Below are 18,950 nucleotides of genomic sequence, written 5' to 3'. Positions count from 1 at the left end.
CCTCGTGAGAATAGTAATATGATTTTTTAAAATCACCTTTAAGTATTGATGTTTTATTCTCTAATTTCTTCTACTAGTTTTTCTAAACTGCTTTGTCAGCTTATGTAATTTTATTTTATTTTCTAGCATAACAGCATATGTGAACTATAGATTTTCATAATAGCGAATTTATTAAAACGAATTTATAGTTTTACATATAAAATTTAAACAAAGTTTAATGTAAAATATTTGTTGTTATATAAATAATTTTATAAATAAGTTAAGTTGCATTATTCTATTTAAATTGTTTTGTTTTTTTAAAAAAACACTTTTTTCATGGGAAAACCCTAAACTAAAAAGGTGAACATTTCCGATTCCTTGAGTTCACGGACGGACTAACTTAAGGTGAGTTTCCACTCATCCGTTTTTGCAACGGGAAAGGGAAAGGGAAGGGAAAATTAATCACGTGAGCGAGCGCAGTTTGCAATTTAAATTTTAAAATTAATCACTGCGCATGCCCAAGTGATTAATTTTCCCATCCCTTTCCCTTTCCCGTAGCAAAAACGGATGAGTGAAAACTCACCTTTATATTAAGAAGAACCCAAGAGTTCTTCTTAATATAAAGGTGAGTTTCCACTCATCCGTTTTTGCTACGGGTTATATATGTGTGTATATATATATATATATATATATATATATATATATATATATATATATATATATATATATATATATATATATATATATATATATATATATATATATATACACCTTGCACAGAAAGTTTAAACGCACTTGTTTTTTTTTTAAATTATGGTAAGTTTGGACTGGTGCAAAGAGAAAATCTGGTGATGGGTCTTCATTTTTTGTTTTATTTTTTTCTTAGCCAATTATTAATTAAGAAAAAAACACAACTTTCAAAGAAAAAAACACAAAATCTTTTCTGAAATGTAATATGAAACACAAGAAATCAAAAAATTGATGAGAAGAAAGTGCAATAAAGTTTAAACGCACTTAGTAATTTTTTGTCATGGAAATATGTTAATATGGGATATGACCCTCGTTGTTTTTGATACATGCTTGTAATCGGCTTGGAATTGATTCAATAAGATTTTCAATCATCTTGATTGGAATTTCAAGCCACAATTTTGTTAGTTCTTTTTTAAGCATTTCGTGACTTGTTATTTGCTTTTTTGTAAGTTTATAATCCATCCAGCTCCATAAATTTTCAGTCGGGTTTAAGTCAGGTGATCGTGCTGGCCAAGTCATGAGTCGAATATTACTTTCAACGAAATAATTGGTAATTGAATGTGCTGTATGACATGGAGCATTGTCTTGTTGAAATAACCAGTTTTGATCAGCCTGGAACAAATTGCAACTAGGGATAAGCGAATTTTCCAAAATGTCACGATACCCATACTGGTTCGATCTTCCTTCGTATATTTTATGACAGCCAACGCCTGAGCCTGATATGCATCCCCATATGCCGACAGAGCCACCACCTTTTTGAATACGTCTGTGTATGTGTTGCTTCAAATATTTTTCCGTATTTTTGCGACGAACAAATCTTTTGTTTTTTCTGTTAATAATTTCAAAAATCGAATCATCGCTAAAGTTAATTATTTTCCATTGTTCCACCGAATAATTTAAACGCTCTTTGCACCATTTTTTTCGCTTTAGACGATCGGTTACGACTACATAGGCTTTCTTACAGCATGAAACGAATTTAATTCTTTTTTGCGTGATAACTTACTTATTGTCGTACGACTAACTGTTTTGTCTGCAAGCGAACTATTGATTTCTGCAGTCAAAGCTGACACTCCTGCTTTTGGGTTGCGTCTGCTAAGCGTATAAAGCATGTTTTCATCGCGAGCTGACAGTTTTTTTGGGCGCCCAATACGAGGTTTATCATCGACACTACCAGTCGATAAGTAATTTTTTATTGTTGTACGAACGCTGAATTCAGAAATATTCAAATGTTTGCCAATTTGTCGATTGCTCATTTTCATTTTATGCATGCCAATTACTTGCCATTTGATTTTCGATGAGACAGCTCTTTCACCCATGAAAATATGATCTTTTGACAAAGTTTTATCAGTTGAAAATGGCTGTAGGTTGAATCAAATCGTAGACGCAGTTTTTTTTGCAAAATAAAATAAGAATAAAGATGCAAGTAGAATATGCTAACGATAGCAGGCTTTTGAGTGATGAAAATGCAAAAGACTGCAAGAAAAAACCAATCAATTAACTAGAGTTACGAGTTTTCCAACCAAAGTGCGTTTAAACTTTATTTCAAAAAATTGAAAGGACTTAATTGCTCCGTTAATTTTCTCATCATCCTCCACCTTCTTTATGGTGTCCTTATATATATTTTTTTCTCTAAATCGATAAATTAAACCATTAGTAAAAATAAACATAAAAAATTCGGACCATATCTCATCAATTTATCGGGTTATCATTTCTTAAAAGAATTATAGACGTTAAAAAAACAAGTGCGTTTAAACTTTCTGTACAAGGTGTGTATATATATATATATATATATATATATATATATATATATATATATATATATATATATATATATATATATATATATATACGGTGATAAGGTTATTACTTAGTATTAAAAAAATCATGTACACATGGTGATTAAGCACGTGTAAGTTTTCGTCTCGTGTTCATTCGTTTGCTTCTTTACATTTCGTTTTGAAACTTTGTTTTTATTGAAGCTACTATCGTTACTTTACATTTGTTTGCAGCCTTTTGGAGTTTCATTGATCTTTAAGTAAAAGCATCTAATTCTCTGTTTATTTCCTTCTGTTTCCATCCCGAACCAGTAAAATTTTTTAATCGAAATCGAAATCCGGGACGATACCGAGACGAGGCGAGATGTCTCGGACAAAATAGGAGCTTCATAATTTCCCGGAATTTACATCTTTTTAACGGGACATAACGAGACATAACGAGACATACTAGTTAATCCTTAATGTGAAATTTAGTATTCTGGTGATCAGTGGTGTAATACCTGGTACATGAGATGTTGTAGCAGTAGAGATTCTAGAGGAGGCCGTACTTGCTCGTGACATCGGCTGACTTGGCAGTCTTGGATTAAGCTGAATCTCAACCACATCATCAGATTCAACAACATTGGCTTGATCAATCTCTTGAGACAACAAATCTGGAAGGAAATTTACAAAATTTTTTTAAACTGAGCAAAATTTCAGTTTGAAAAGAATTTAAAAGTTTAAAGTTAAAACAAAAAACATAGAAACAATAAATGGAAGTGGCAAGATTTTACTAAAGGCAAAGATAAAGTTAAGATCTCTCTTCAAAATTTCTGTGAATGCCCCACCAGGATCTTTGTCATCTTCTGAGGTCAGTTTCCAGGATTTGATTTGAACAAAGTCATAATTCTGTTGGATATAGAGCAACTCTTCAACATTTTCCGGCAGTGTGACTATGTTTCCTCCTGCAGAGAAGGTCCTCTCGGAAGTAGCCGAAGATGCTGGAATCGCCAGGTAACGCCGTGCTGCTTCAGCCAAAAGAGGTAAAATTATTTCATGTTTTTTCCAAAACTCAAGAATATTTTCCTGTGCCTCTTTCCCTGGCCAGGGATGCATATTCTTGTAGACATCCCATTCCTTAGCAATGTCGGACTTGTCCAAAATTGCTGTGTGTTGAGAATGAAATTCAATCACATCTTGAGCCAACAAACCTGTTTCCTCCAAGTTTGCAGTGGCCGTTGGTTGATCCATGATTTTGTTGAGCCATTCATGATGATTGGTGTTGTCTTCAACCAAGTACTTGTAGGTTTTATCATAGGTTCCAAATTTTTTGGATGCCACACCCTTGTAGTAAGGATTAAGGAGATGACCAACACCAAGAAACATGGTATGAGCGCCAGCATTGGGAAACCTTTTATCAAGCTCGGCTGAAAAAGTTCTTAAAAAAGATTTGCTTGTGTCTGACAAATTATCCTTGACCAATTCAACCCTCTTGATGTGGTGCTGCAAATTGTGGAGACTACCAACAACGATGTGTAGAGATGGCCTTTTATCTGCACTAAGTCTCTTAGATGTCTTTGCCAACAGTTTGAGAGAAGGCAACAGTTCCTCAAAGATTTTAAACTCCAATTCAGAGGGCACAAGAGATGCATCATCTACTGGGTCAATGCCTGGCCTTGCTTTTATTGCCAAAAGAGGTTCTTTCATGTCAAAGACACTCTGTACACACATGTATATAGAATTCCAGCGAGTGTTGTTGGCAGTGATTTACTTTTTGTAGACCAACTCTGTAACATTTTCCTTTGAATCGATTTCCATGGCAAAACGAATGTCCCTGTTCATAGCTGCAACTTCGGCCTTGATTCTTGTGCATCTTTTCTGCTAGCCTTTGAGCACAAGTGATTGCACGATCTACTGTTGTGGTGGCATCAACAGTGTCCTTGATGGCCAAATTCAAGATATGGTCCACACAAAGCAAAGACTCATCAATAAAGGTGCACTTTGGAATTGTAGCTTTGACATTGGCAGCATTGTCATGTGTTACGACAACTGAAACAGTTCCTGATGCAGTTAGATCGGCAACAACCCTAAAAAAGTAACAAAAAATTACAGCAAACTGAAATGTCCAGTATTGTCACAGTATGGTAATTTATATCTTATACAAACACTAAAATAACTAACTTTTCTTTGCACTGATTATAAACTTGCATAATGGCAAGATCAGGCATATCACTTAACTCATTTAAAAAAGTACATTTTGTAATTTAACTTACTTGTCGATCTTTTTGGCAATGTTGTCTGCTGTGTGCCTCTCCCTGAACGGACTGACAGAAACAACAAACTTGCTCAGGGTCCACTCCTTGTCAATGTAATGAACAGACAATTATTGGTATGGATCAAAGTTCCTTGAAGTCCAAATGTCCGTGCTCAGAGCCATTCCCGGACTTTTTAGTAGATCAGTTTCCAAAACTTTATCCATAGCCGTCTTGAAATTGTCATACAACAAAGGCAGCTTGTACCTAGAATAAGTTATGGCAGCCTTGATTCTCAGCTTTGGATCTAAGTAGTGCATAAACTCCTTGAAAGGTTTTGCCTCAACAAAGCTGAATGGAAGATTCATCCTTGCCAGAAGTTTCATAATTTCCAAGTCACCTCAAAGTTGCTTTGGATCTCTGGATTTGTAATTCAGACACTGACTCAGTCTTGCCTGGCTTGACTTGCGCTTTATAAGACAATCTGGGATGGAAAGTCGTCTTTTCTTAATGGAGCGGATGAGAACTTGAGAAGATTTTTCGCCTGGAAAAAATCTTAAAATAGTTTAGTATTGCTAAGCCTCATAACGCTTTTCCCGGTTCATTTCGAGAAAACGATTCCGAGACGCAGACCCTTAATATCTTGTTAATATAATTGCTCTGTCTCGTAACGTTTCGTAATTATCAAGGACACAGTTTTTAAATTCCGAGAAAAAAATTTATGTCCCGATTTATAACTTTATTCCGGGATAATCGTTTCCTTTGTCTCGTTATTTTTTTCCGGGAAATTTCTCGTCTCGTTACGCTTTTCCCGGTTCATTTCGAGAAAACGATTCAGAGACGCAGACCCTTACTGTACACCGCAATCATAAAGTGTGCAACTGTACAAATAACACCACTATAAAAAGAGACGAGACTAATTACGTTAAAATGATTATTACATATTTTCTGACTGATATGAAAACCAAGATGCCAAAATGTAATAATGAAGATGCTATTAACAGGGCTAATTTCCCATTACAAAGGAACTGTTTTAGAGCGCTCAGGCCCAAAATATTTAGGTCTCAATAATAAGTCGGCAAAATTAAATTGATTACCTACGCAATATTCTACATTAATTTTCATAATAGTATGCGAAAATATATCATGCTAAAACTTTTGACTTCGAACGACTGCAATCTTTTCAGAAATTTCAATAACAATAATTTTGTTAAAAATTTTATTTTAGATGAAGAAACCATGGATGCTGCAGACTTAAGAAGGGAATAGAGTTGTTAGAGCGTTTCGAATTGTTAGAAGAACATCCGGAATGATAGAAATAATTTTGATCTCGTTTCAAAATCATGCACATACCCCTGTATTTAGAATGTTTCAGAAATATTTGATAATAGATTTGTTAGTTTTCTTTTTAAACATTTTAAAATTTTTGTTGAATGTAGAAGTTAACAGACGTATTACTTACTCTTTACTTTTTTATTGAAGTAAAAGACTATTCAAACCTTATCAAAACTATATTCTGGAAAGATTATTCAGAAACAGACCTTCCTCTAATACGTATGGGAGGAAGGACTGAATTATAAAATATTTATATTAGCAAAGTAAACTTTCCTCCAATTGTAGAAATTGCAGGGATTGATCCTTACTTCAGTATAAAACCGTGTTATGAAAGTAGTTATAAATATATATTAATGTTTTGTGTATTTTATGTATTTATGTATTATCTAAGTTTAGTTTACTATGGTCACAGTTGTAACTCACGCTATAAAGTTTAGACTTAACTACAATTGTGCTTCAATAAGAAAAAACAAGAAACAAATGATGTTGACATTAAATTAGGTGTAGATGGAGGGCATGGGTTCCCTAAAGTTACTCATCCCGTTTGTCAACCTAAAACTATAGTTTAAAAAAAAAAAATTCAGAGAAATTGAACAAATAGGATAAAATACCCAGTCTTCACCAAGCTACCTAGTCTTCGCTTGGTCACTAAAAAACATTTAGAATAAAAGCTAATTGCTGGAAAGTTCAAAAACCGTATCTAAAATAAAATTTTGATGCTCTGTTTATAACTGAAAAAAATTTGACAAAAATTTTTTTAAAAAGTTGACTTTTTTTTTTATCCTTATTACAATATACAAACTGTGACACATAAGTAAATACGCGTATGGCTTGTTTTATTTTAAAATAGCAACGTGATAAGCAGTTAAATCTTTGACAGCCTCTTGGTTCTAGTCACCATTGTTGATAATTGCTATTTTAATTTTTTATAAATCATTAGACAACATCGTTTTTTTGTTAAAATTAATGCATATACCTGAATAGTTATGATATATTTTAAATTGGATAATTAAATAGTAATCGTCGTAGTATAAAAATATTATTTTTATTTTTTGATTAGTAATATTATACATACTTTACATTTTCAGACTATTCACAGGTTTTAAACAATTTTAAAACCAATTTTTCATTTATTAATTTATAACTACTAACTTTAAACTTGCAAATATTATTTAAATTTTTATCATTTTATTTAAATAATCAAATTAAAGATGAATAATATTACATCTATTAACCCTTCACTAACCTTTGTCACTAATTTTATATCAATTAACCTTTCACAAACCTTCTAATAACATTTGCTATAAGTTCTTACTGCCTAGATAGCTACATATTTTATTATTTTTTAGCGGTCGAAGAAGCATAACTGGTGCATCAAAGCATTATGGAATTTCTAGAACAACCTTGAGAGACAAGTTTTGTGGAAAAGCTCCTATGATCAAAAAAATGGGCCCCTACACTTTTTTGAACGAAGCTGAGGAGCAAGTTTTGATTGACTATAAAATCAATGCACAAAGGAGAGCTCATCCTGTCACCTAATTCACCATCATGTCACTTGTGCCCCGTCTATTGTCAGATGAACGTTTGATAGGGTAAATAAACAGGGACAGATCTTATCAGTTTGGTAGATCAGAGTTGTTAGAACCTGGAGATGATTGGTTTGTGAAAAATTTTAGTTTTATCATTTTACTACTAACCTTTTTATTTAACACAATTTGTAATAGGCCTATAATTAGATATTAATTTACTTACAGTATTTCAAAAGTACGCTACCATAATATTTTTACCAATCATTTCTAAGATACAAATTATTTACAGCGAGAATATTAACATAATTACATGCGTGACGGAGTCACTGGGTGCCAACCGACGTAATGTGTCACAACAAGTAATTAAATAGTGGTTCGAGGGCATCAGAAACTACTTAGATTTAACGGATTCAACGGAGAAAGGCTATCTTGATATCCTATATGAACCCAAGCGCAATTTTAACTTTGATGAGTTCGGGTTTCAATTTTTACCAAAAGCTGTAAAAGTCTTGGCTGAAAGAAGTAGTAAGAAAATGAGAGTTCTGGCGCATTGATACTTTTTCCATACTTAAGCGTGTTAAGTTTTTGATTCGTGCTAATTTTTGATATTCGTGTCACCTTTTAGAGAGTTGAGAGTTCTGACGCATTGATGTACATCTCCGTCTTATTTTAAGGTAACGACTAAATTTTTCAATAATTAGAAAGTGGGTGTAAAAGTCCATCCAAGTTTTTGAAATAGGTGAGAGCAAATTTCATCATGCAGCTTTTTTTTATCAATCGTTTTTAGAAAAGAAAAGTTTTCAATTTTGCATGGATGATTTCTGTTTCTTAAAAATTGAAACAAAATATACTGCGCGTTAATGAAGCTTTTTCTTTTAATTTCTTTCGACTTGTCTCTTCCGTAATAAGTGTCATAGAGAGAAGAGAATTCTATATAGTCCTTGATGAGCTGTTCTTCCAAGTATTCAATGTCATCTATTCTTTTTCCAGTCAGCACGAAATAAATGTAGTTAGCATTTTCATAGTGATTGGTAAACCCAAGTTGCTTTAAGAAGATGAGTATATGTTCTTTGGTAATTTTGGAATATTTGATGCTTTTTTTATTGGAGTTGACGAGAAGGTTTAGAGCTTGAAATTTGCTTTTTAGTTTTTCAAAGATCTCCTTTTGAACTTTGCATTTTTGTTTTCCGTTGTATTGTTTGATGCATTCTTAGAAGTGGATTATTCTTGACAAGCTTGTTTTGTTTGTGTTGAAATGATAGTAACCTTTTTTAATTTCTAGAGTTTCTTGTTGGCAAGAACATTTTATGCAAAATTTTTTACCACACTCATCCATTTCAAACTTGTTGAGATCTTCATTTGAGCAGTATTTGCATTTGTACAAGTAGATTGGTTTTTGCTCAATTTTAATATGAGTCCACTTTTTAGAGTTGACAAGTTTTGACGCTGTTTGAAAGTATTTTCTTTGAATGTCTTCTTTTTCGACGTTAAATTTTTTAATTTCTTCAAAGGGAAGTTTTGTTTGTAAAATGTCTTCATACATTTGAACAAGATGAATGGTTTTTGCAATAAAGAAAGGTTTTTCAGTTTTTAATTTTTTAAAGTTTTCCGTGTCTTTTGCAGCTTCAATGTCAAACTACTTTAAAATCTTTTCGTTTAGTGAAGTGATTTTCATGTTTATTAATTGCTTTATAATGATCATAAGCTACTATATAAAATTCTACAGATCAGATGAATCCTTATCATCCGGACCGAAAAACTTGTTGATCAAGTTAAATTTGTTTTTATAATGTCCTATAGTCAGAGTGTGAATTCCGTCTTCCAAAATTTTTCTTTTATCATCTTCAGCGCTGAGTGCAACTTTGTTAATCTCTTCCGTGTAAATATCATGCTTATGAGATCGGATAATGTTCATTTTTACAAAGATTTCTTTTCTATTCATAAAGCAGTCTTCGTAGTTTTGATGCTTTATCTTTTTGTCAACAACGCTTTTCTTTACCCCTTTGCACTTTTTGTGTTCTTTTTCTTCAAGGATCTTGTAAGAGTAGAGCTTAGGTCGAAGTCCAACAAACTCTTCAATTTGCTTTCCTCCTGTTTCATCTTTAAACATTCCGATGACCTTTTTTGTTAGCACCAACTTTGAAACCGACATTTTTAATGGCGGGATGGTTTTTGTCAAATTCGCTCGTGTCAAATCTTTCTAGTATGTCGTCGGCAATATCTTTGTAAAAATCTTCAGTTTCAATTTCGTAAATGAGCGAGTCCGTGTCAGTCATAAGCAGCTTTGCGCGGTCATTATATTTTGGTTTGATATAGTCGTAATGGTGTTCGAACATTAGAGTTTTGCTTAAATCCAAGATGCACATTCCCAAATAATTAGGTTTGTTGTATACAAGTTTTGTTTTCAACAAACCTATTTATTTGGGAAGTTAAAAAGTTTTGTTTTCCTCATGTGCACGGCAATCAGGTTTTCATCAAAAATGGTTCGACTTTCGAAATTAGGCTTTTTAGACAATTTATTAGCTTCTTCTTCTTTAGTGACCAGTCTAACGTCTACATGATTTTCAATATTCTCCATGGTTTTTCCAAAGACGGAGTTGTTCATGAGCTTAAAAAAATCTTTCTAAAAGTCGTTGGCGGATTTTGCTCTTAAATTGGTGTTATGATCAATGTATTTTTTCATCCAAGGACTTTCTTCAAATTTGATACCTCTGTGTATTTTTGTAATAACCATTCCTAATTGTTCATACAGTTTTAAGTTTACATGATGTATGACGTAATTCTTTTTATTGTTTAAATTCGGAACAAGCTTGTCGACTTTGTTGAGAGTCATTCTTTCAGGAGCTAAAGGGTAATCGTTGTGATCGTCGTGAAGATGTTCAGGGTAATCTAAATCGACTTCAAGAACGCATGGCATGGATTTCCAATTTAAAAGTTCGTCTTCATTCATCCATTCAAATCCGTGAGTGGGAAGATTTTAGCTCATCGCCCATCCGTATAAATTGTTAGCGTCTAAATATTGGATGAATTTAGATGGTTTGCTAGGATCATACGAATCGTCCATGAATTTATTATTTGAAGTTCCAAGCCGATTTGAAATCATGCTGATTCCGCCGCGTATTCCTTTTTGAAACATGCGCAGCATGTCAGGATCGCTCCAATTATAAGCTCCAATTTTACTACAGTCATTTTATAACAAGCGTCTATGGCTAGTCCTGGAGAAGTGTAATACCAAGCGGGGTCGAGATTGTAGTGTTTTATACACACGTCTCTGAAATTTTCAAAGACATCCGCTAGTATTAAGACGTCAGACAAATTGTGCAAATCGTGATAATCTTTAAACGTTTCACATCCAAATTCAGTCCAAACGGTTTGAGCATGCACATAGTCTTCGTCTTCTATTTCTTTATCGTTGAGTTTGGAGAGAAAATCTTTTTTTGGAGGTAATTGCGTTTCAGAAAACTTTTTAATCGAGTCCACCAAATCGTAAGGGTAAACGCTTTTTTTCCTCAATAGTTCAAACTGTTTTCCAGAGTAATACTTAGCCACGTTTTTGCATTGATCGTTGGTTAGATTTTTAGCTAAACTGTCCAAACTGGAGCCCATGAACCTGAAGCTGTCAATGAACCTTAATTCTCGCCATACGTATAGCGTTTTTCGTTCTTTAACAAATTCATCGACTTTGACTTCTTTTGAAAAGCTAATGTATTTTTCTTCGTTGTTGGGATACATTTTAGTTTTCCAGATAATTTTTTAATAAACAAGTGGCTGTCGTAACCAGACAAACTATGAAAGACGACCGGGATGAATATAGGAATTTGATAATCCAAGTTACATTTTTTATGAGCAGCTCCACGGTACTTTCCAGTCAAATGACAGTGGTCTAAGACTTTATCGCCATCGAGATCTTTTTCGCAAATGTGACATTGGGTTGCAGCTTTAAAACGATTCTTATTTTCATAAGTCATGACAGGCTTTCTTTTAAACTTGTATTTATTGTAAATATTTTGGGTGTCTCTATTGAGCCAGTCTATAAATTTTTGAGCCACGTCGTCATCATCGCTTTCTGCTGTGTATGCAACAGTCTTTTCTTTGTAACCTTCAGGACCTTTGATGTAATAACAGAAGGAGCTTGGAGTGTGTTTTTGGTATTGCCTCGTGTAAGACTCACCGTCGGGATATTTATTCTCATCGTTAATGGGTTTGATGAAACTTTCAAAATCAGCATACACCACAAACGGAACTCTTATGGACCTGTTTTTGTTTTGAAACTGAATGGTGGTGCCTTTTTCAGGGAGTTCAATTCTTACCGAACTATGATCAATGCAGTAGTCCCAAAGAAGCGATTCTTCAGAGTTGAAACCTTGCAAGCAATTTCTGCAATAATGTTTTTTACCATGATGTGCTGATGTGGAAGAAGATAACAATTGACTTAAACTTTTAATGAGGCAATAATGATTAGTTTCATCGTTTGAAATGAGTAACAAATCAACAGTATGCTTTCGATCAAAATTTTTGGATATTCGTAAAGGGTAGGGTTTTTGTTTTCATACCCAAAAACGTTGACGCTAATATCTGGATTGTTTTTCTCAACTTTGTCGATTTCATTAAGCTTGACAGGAAAATCAATTCCTACCCATTTCAATTTTAGAATCAAGTCTTCGTCAATTCTTTCATTATTCTTTAGATTCAACGCCCTAGTGACACACCATTTAAAGCATTGATAGTCTTCGTTTTCCATATTAACAACAGCCTTTTTGTTTTTTACGTCACTGGGCAGATCGATGTAACATCTACTTTTAAAATTTTGTTAACATCTATTTTTAAAATTCCTGTTAACATCCATTTTTAAAATTTTGGAAACTTTCCAACTGGATCCCTCCTTGCTGTAATTGACCACGTTTTCAAGAACTCTTTCTTCCCATGTTTTAAAGCTTTCTCTTTTATCTGTTGATTCAAGAACAACTTCGTATTTAGACGGGAAGGACACAGTGCGAAGAGTTTCTTGTCCAGTGACAATGTTCACACGCGTCCTTTCACATGTTAAAACAAGGTTCGTTTTTGTGTTTATTTCTATGACTTTGATCGCAGCATCTTTAACCATGTTTAAAAAGGCTGCAGGGTCTTGATAATTTCCAGAAGGGCTGTAAGAAAATTGTTTGGTGATACAATTTAGCGCATGATCAGTCAATTCAAACTTTATTTGTGGTTTGCTGAATACAATCGATTTGAGAGACATTATTCTTTTTTCGACTCCATTTCTCACATCACTTACGGTTTTCTTTACAACCTCTGGAACGTATGGATCAATGGTTGTAAGCACGCGGTTAAAACCGTTAGTAACTACATTTCCGACAGCCGTTGTAAACCTTGAAAACAAACCGCTGGTCTGCTTGCAGGTGTTGGCTCTTCTGCCGGTTCAGCTATGGTTGACAAAATCGCAGGACGAGGAATTGTATACATGAGCAAAAATGGAAAAGGAGTAAAACTCGCTGCTGCCGGTTCTGGTTTATACTTAAAACCTTGGACTAAAAACAAACCCATTTACGGAGATGGGCTCTTTATTAAAAAAGGAAAAGGATATGAACCTATTGGCTCTGGTTTGCTGCTTGGACCTATTTCACCCTTCTCAAGCATTCCATTCTTAGGAGCAATTTTATAAACTTATTTTAAAACGTTTTTAATGTTTTTAAAGAAAATACACTTTTACTACTCCAATTTTACCAGTAGACTAAACATAAGCGGATTATACTTCTCCACAAAAACATCCAACACGCTCGAAAATAAAACAATCTTTGAAAATCGATACAACTGCTCTAAACGATACACGCTGTGAACTTTCATCTCATCTGACAAATCCTCTACTCCAAATTTAAAACTCTCTGAAAAAATGTCTTGAGTGTCCATTGAAAAAATAAACAACCCTTTTTCCCTTGTAACGCTAAATTTAGAAGTAGGCTTAATCATCCTACACATGTCGCTAAATCTCGAAACTGAAATTCTTCTTTTAGACTTTGCATCATACGAAAAACAATCAAGAAAAAACACATTTTGAACACTCTCTGTTAACACCTTAATGCTGTACTCGAAATTTTCAGAAGATTTTACATCAATTGTCAAACTTCCTGGACTAAAAATCGATAAAGTCACCATGCTCTCACCTTTCATCGTTTTAAAAGCCTTGCTAATGTAACTCTCAATGCCGATATACAATGGCTCCTAAAAATTAAACACGTACTCTTCAAACTGTTCAGCTAAAAGATCAACTTCAAACATTAGATTAATAGTCGTCTTTGCTTTTAAATGAATCACTTTTTTGCTGATATTCAAACTCACCATCTTCATATCATAAGACAAAAGATCAAATAAAGCTTTCAACTCGATTGCGTTCTTTGTCCTCGCAAGAAACATTTTTTTATCTTAAAAATTATTTTATTTAAATCAATTTTTCTAATTATTGAAAAATTTAGTCGTTGCCTAAAAATAAGACGGAAATGTACATCAATGCGTCAGAACTCTCAACTCTCTAAAAGGTGACACGAATATAAAAAATTAGCACGAATCAAAAACTTAGCACGCTTAAGTATGGAAAAAGTATCTATGCGCCAGAACTCTCATTTTCTTACTACTGAAAGAGAATCAAGAAATGTTCCTTATGCAGATAAAGATATAGAAAGAATTACAGTTTTAGGAATGTAAATTATATTAAATTACTTATTGGTTATTTTTCTGTTATTTCTTTAATGCTTTTATTATTTTATAATACAGCACTATAAAATGCTTTTAATTTTACATATCTTAGAGCATGAGAGCTTAGCATGAGAGCTTAGCATAATAGCATGACAGCTTGGCTTACTAGTTTTTGTTTACAAATCTCTTTGCACTTTTATTACAGCAAAAGTTGGTGCTGACGGATCTCTTCCTCCCTCTCTTATTATATACGCTCACCAGAGAATCCACATGGCTGTGTACCAGTCATTGCCTCCAAATTTACCAGCTGTTGGTAAATCTGCTAAGGGTTAGACAAATCATAAATTTATGATTTATCTAACTCTATGAGTATTTATGCAATAGTTTTTACCAGTGGCTGACAAATGATACCACTCAAAGACCAGTTATTGTTACCTAACAATAAGCCAAAAAAGAAAAAGCCAGTTGTGCAATACACTTCTGATTCTGGCAAGAACATCTTAAAATTAATTGAAGTCTAACTACCTATATGTTTTTTATAACGTAACATAAAAATATCTTGAGCTTTAGGCTAGCCCATGCCTATCATTTCAATGATATAAAATGCGTTAAAGTTTTTTTTTTTTTTTCAGGTGATGCGACTTACTTGAGCAGGTTCAACAAAACTTGAGCTGTAAAACACTCAGTGTTCGTCAATTTTTTCGACCTAGTTCAATATAAGAATTACTTTCTCACTCGTTTTTTAGTAAATTATCGATCTCGAGGTTTGATTGTGTGGAGAAAAGATTGCTCTTTACGATGTCCTTAAAACGAATGACCTCTCTCACAAATTTCAAATAGGATTATGTTTTAGAACCTTTTTCGAAATTCATTAAAATAGATGTTTTGAGTAATAGTCCATGGCTGTATTAGAAAATCATATGGCTCCCACATTTGTCAAAGGTATAGAGCAGTTCTCTACGAGTTATTTAAGCGCTACAATTCTTTTGAAAGTACACATAGTTGAGCAACCTATTATCAAACTCTAAGGGTTTGCGTTTCGGAATCGTTTTCTCGAAATGAACCGGGAAAAGCGTAACGAGACGAGAAATTTCCCGGAAAAAAATAACGAGACAAAGGAAACGATTATCCTGGGCACAATGTTAAAAAACTTTTTACGGCTGTAAATGGCTACGTCTGTAGAAAATTTACAGCCGGAATCGAAATTCAGTGTTATAAAACTTTTTCGGCTGTAAAACCTCTACAGCTGTAGGAATTACAGCTGTAGAAACTCCGGCTGTAGGACCATCTGAATTTTTGACTTACAGTCGTATTTCAAAAGCAAATTGGCTAAACCAGTTAATCCTTTGGATGAAAATTAGAAAGCAAACATTTTCAAAGTTTTTTTGGAACAGACAGAGCTTTTTTTAAAATTATAAAATACATCTTGTATCGAGCTATTATGGACTTGGATCTTGATTGCTCCAGCTCAGATATGGAGCTCTACTTCCTGTCAACTCATTTTGGAAAAAAGAGAAAGCCCAGAGTGGTAAGATAACTACAAGTTTGAAAGATTTTTGTTTTTGTAAAATATTTATTTAAATGCAAAAGTAATCTAGCTTTGCATGCACCATTGATAAAACCACCTATTTAACATTATTAAAAGATTCAGGTAAAAACTAAGCTACCCTAATATACTAAACCAAATAATATCCTGGGGATTAGTAGTTTCGAGCAGAACAAAATTCAGACTTTGCAGACTCAGACAAACTTTAAAACAGTAGGACATATGGTTTCGATGATCTTTCCAGTTAGATCTTGAGGGACTATTTTGGGTTAGGATTAGTATTTTACTCTATAGTTCACCAAAGACAGCACAAGGCAAGGTACCTTAGGTTACGTAGATTATGTATAGTAAGTAAGGTTAATTTGATTGAAAATAGTTGGTGGGCTCTGTATCTCATTGTATAATTTTAAGGATATTTTAATTAAAAAAAAACAATATTTAGTTCAAAGATCGAAGGTTCACTGAACAAGTCTCTGATGTGGTGTATAGACAACAAAATCGGATCCCAAGAGCAGCTGTCGACTATTTGGAAGATAAAATTGAAGATCAACTTAAGCATCCTACAAACAGAAATCATCCACTGAGTTCAAGGCAACAGGTAATCAAAAACAACAAAGTCTTTTAGATAACAACAATGTTTGATTAAGCAGAGAAATTAAATATTTTTACAAAGTGCTCCATATGAACCAAAAATTGCATAAGTTGGATTCTGTATTTTAATTGTAAAATTCTCTTGCAAAGTTTTATCATCAAAACAAAACTATTTGTTAAGAACCACATTTTAATGGGATACTCTTTTTCCAGATTTTGCTTTTTTGTCAATTCCTGGGCACTGATGCCTTTTACCATTTGTTAAGAGATGCTCGAGGTGTTGATACCAAGACCATTCATGCTACAGTCCATCGAGTTGCTGATGCTGTCATCTCCCTGAAGAATGAAATCATTCGTTGGCCTGAAGTTTGCAGTGACCTAGCAGAGAAATTTTACCAGTTCAACCAGTTTCCTCTTTGTGCTGGTGCCCTGGATGGCACCCACATTAATGTTGAACCACCCAGAGCTGATGAAGCCTCATTTCTGAATCGCTACAGGGAACACTCCATTAATGTACTTGCAGTCTGTGGGCCAGATTTGTCTTTCTATTATGTCGATGCTAATCACCCAGGCAGATGTCATGATTCAAGAGTTATCCGTGAAAGTTCTCTCTGGAGATCATTTGACATTCTTGATCAACGGCCCTTCAAAGGTGCTGTACTCCTGGGAGATTCAGCCTACCCACTGCGTGAATGGCTAATGACCCCCTTCCCAGGAATTCCAGATGGTGCGAAAGAAAAGTACAATGATTCACACAGTGTCACCAGGAATGTGATAGAGAGAGCCTTTGGTGTTGTGAAGAAAAGGTTTTACTCTCTGGGTAATGGATTTCGATTGCACAACATGGAGGATGTGCCAAAGTTCATTATAGCAGCCTTTATTCTACACAACTTAGCCATTCAGTTTGGTGACTCTTGTGAATTTGATGATGACCTGTCTCCTCAACAGCAATCGTCACGTCGACCCAGGAAGCACCGGAAACGTAAGCGAAATCACCCAGTTATTCCTCCAGCAGAGCAAACATTGGATGGTACCTTGAGAGAAGAGAATGAAAGCCAAACATACACCGACAAAAAAACTATTCTTGGTATTAGAAAAAGAGAGCAACTTTTGACCTTCTTTAATGAATAGAAGATGTTTCTGTTTCGCCCATTTTAATGATGCTAAAGGATATGTTAGACTTTGTGGTGCATGTAAAATTTTTCCTATTTGATGCCAATACTGCATTGCTAAAATGATATAGGCAGAGTTTTAAGTAAAGCTGCTATGTTAAAACCTACAAAATGACACTTAGAACTACCAAGTCTATATTTGGATAGTACAGAAAGCAGAAGACTGACAATAGGTTTTGAAATATTTGTTTATTTATTTATTTGACACCCTTTTTTCTCATAAGCAAATTGATTCGGAAGTTATTGAAAGCATTTATATATAGATTAATACCAATTGTAAAAAATTAAGACTAAGCAGAAGACAAAGGATTTTAATATAAATTCAAAATTTTGTAAACATGCAAAGCAAAATGATAATGTAAAATAGTTTTTGTTAAGGTACTTAAAAATCCATTTTTGTACTAAATTGGAGAAAATTTTCAATGTGTTTTGCACATTTTAAAATAAAGGAGACATTGCTTTTAAAAAATATGACTTTTTATTTCAAAAACTTTTCTTTGATGGAAAGACAGAATTAGTTTAGATAATTTGAAAATTCACAAAGTTTTAGTTTTGAAAAACATCTAAAATATCCAAAAAAACTGACATATTTTAATGACTGAGGTTAACTTTGAAAATGGCAAAGGTCAATTAGTCATTTCTTCAACCTTTTAACTTTTTTCTTTGCTTTTTTCTTACGTTTACTCAACCTTGCTAGGTAAATTTCTCTACCATGATTGTTATTTTGCAAGAATTTATGGAGGAAGAAAATGAGGGCAAGTCTCTGGGGGTCCAAACCATTAGGGGACAATACAGGTGTACTTGAGTGGTATTCTAGGCCTGAATTTTCAATTAGGAGGCTCCCATGTGGCAAGTAAAACCCTACTCCTTGATGATGAGACCCCTTAAGTCTGTATTGGGGTAGTACATGAAGTTGGGGAGTGGTAAGAGGATCTTTTAGAAAAGTTACAAGGGCAACACAGCCATAATGAACATCGTGTCTATCCTTATGCACATGTGCAGTGTAATCACTAGCCAAAGTCATGCCAGAGAAAACATTTTGGGCTTCACACCCTAGACGACAGGTGTTAGGTTTTACAGCAGTCATTTTATCAAAGCAAAATGGGACAGCTTTTTGAAGATGGAGGGAAATGAGGTCGGCAAGGTTATCAGAAATTTGAAGCAAAAGAGATGGATTGCCACCAGTGAGAAGTGGGAAAAGGCTAACTCGGTCATTCATGGGTTTACTAGCATTCTTACAGATATCGCCAGCTCTATACATGTCTTTTGTGCAGCCAATTGTGTAAGAAAATGATCGATTTGGGCCCTCTGGGCCCTGGCAACTGCAATTTTGCCCTTCAACTTCAATTCCC

Source organism: Hydra viridissima, unplaced genomic scaffold (assembly GCF_058129835.1).
Source record: "Hydra viridissima isolate aposymbiotic clone 2 unplaced genomic scaffold, HvirCarnegie_v1 scaffold_8, whole genome shotgun sequence".
NCBI classification, from domain to species: domain Eukaryota; kingdom Metazoa; phylum Cnidaria; class Hydrozoa; order Anthoathecata; family Hydridae; genus Hydra; species Hydra viridissima.
This window is presented reverse-complemented; position numbering follows the sequence as displayed.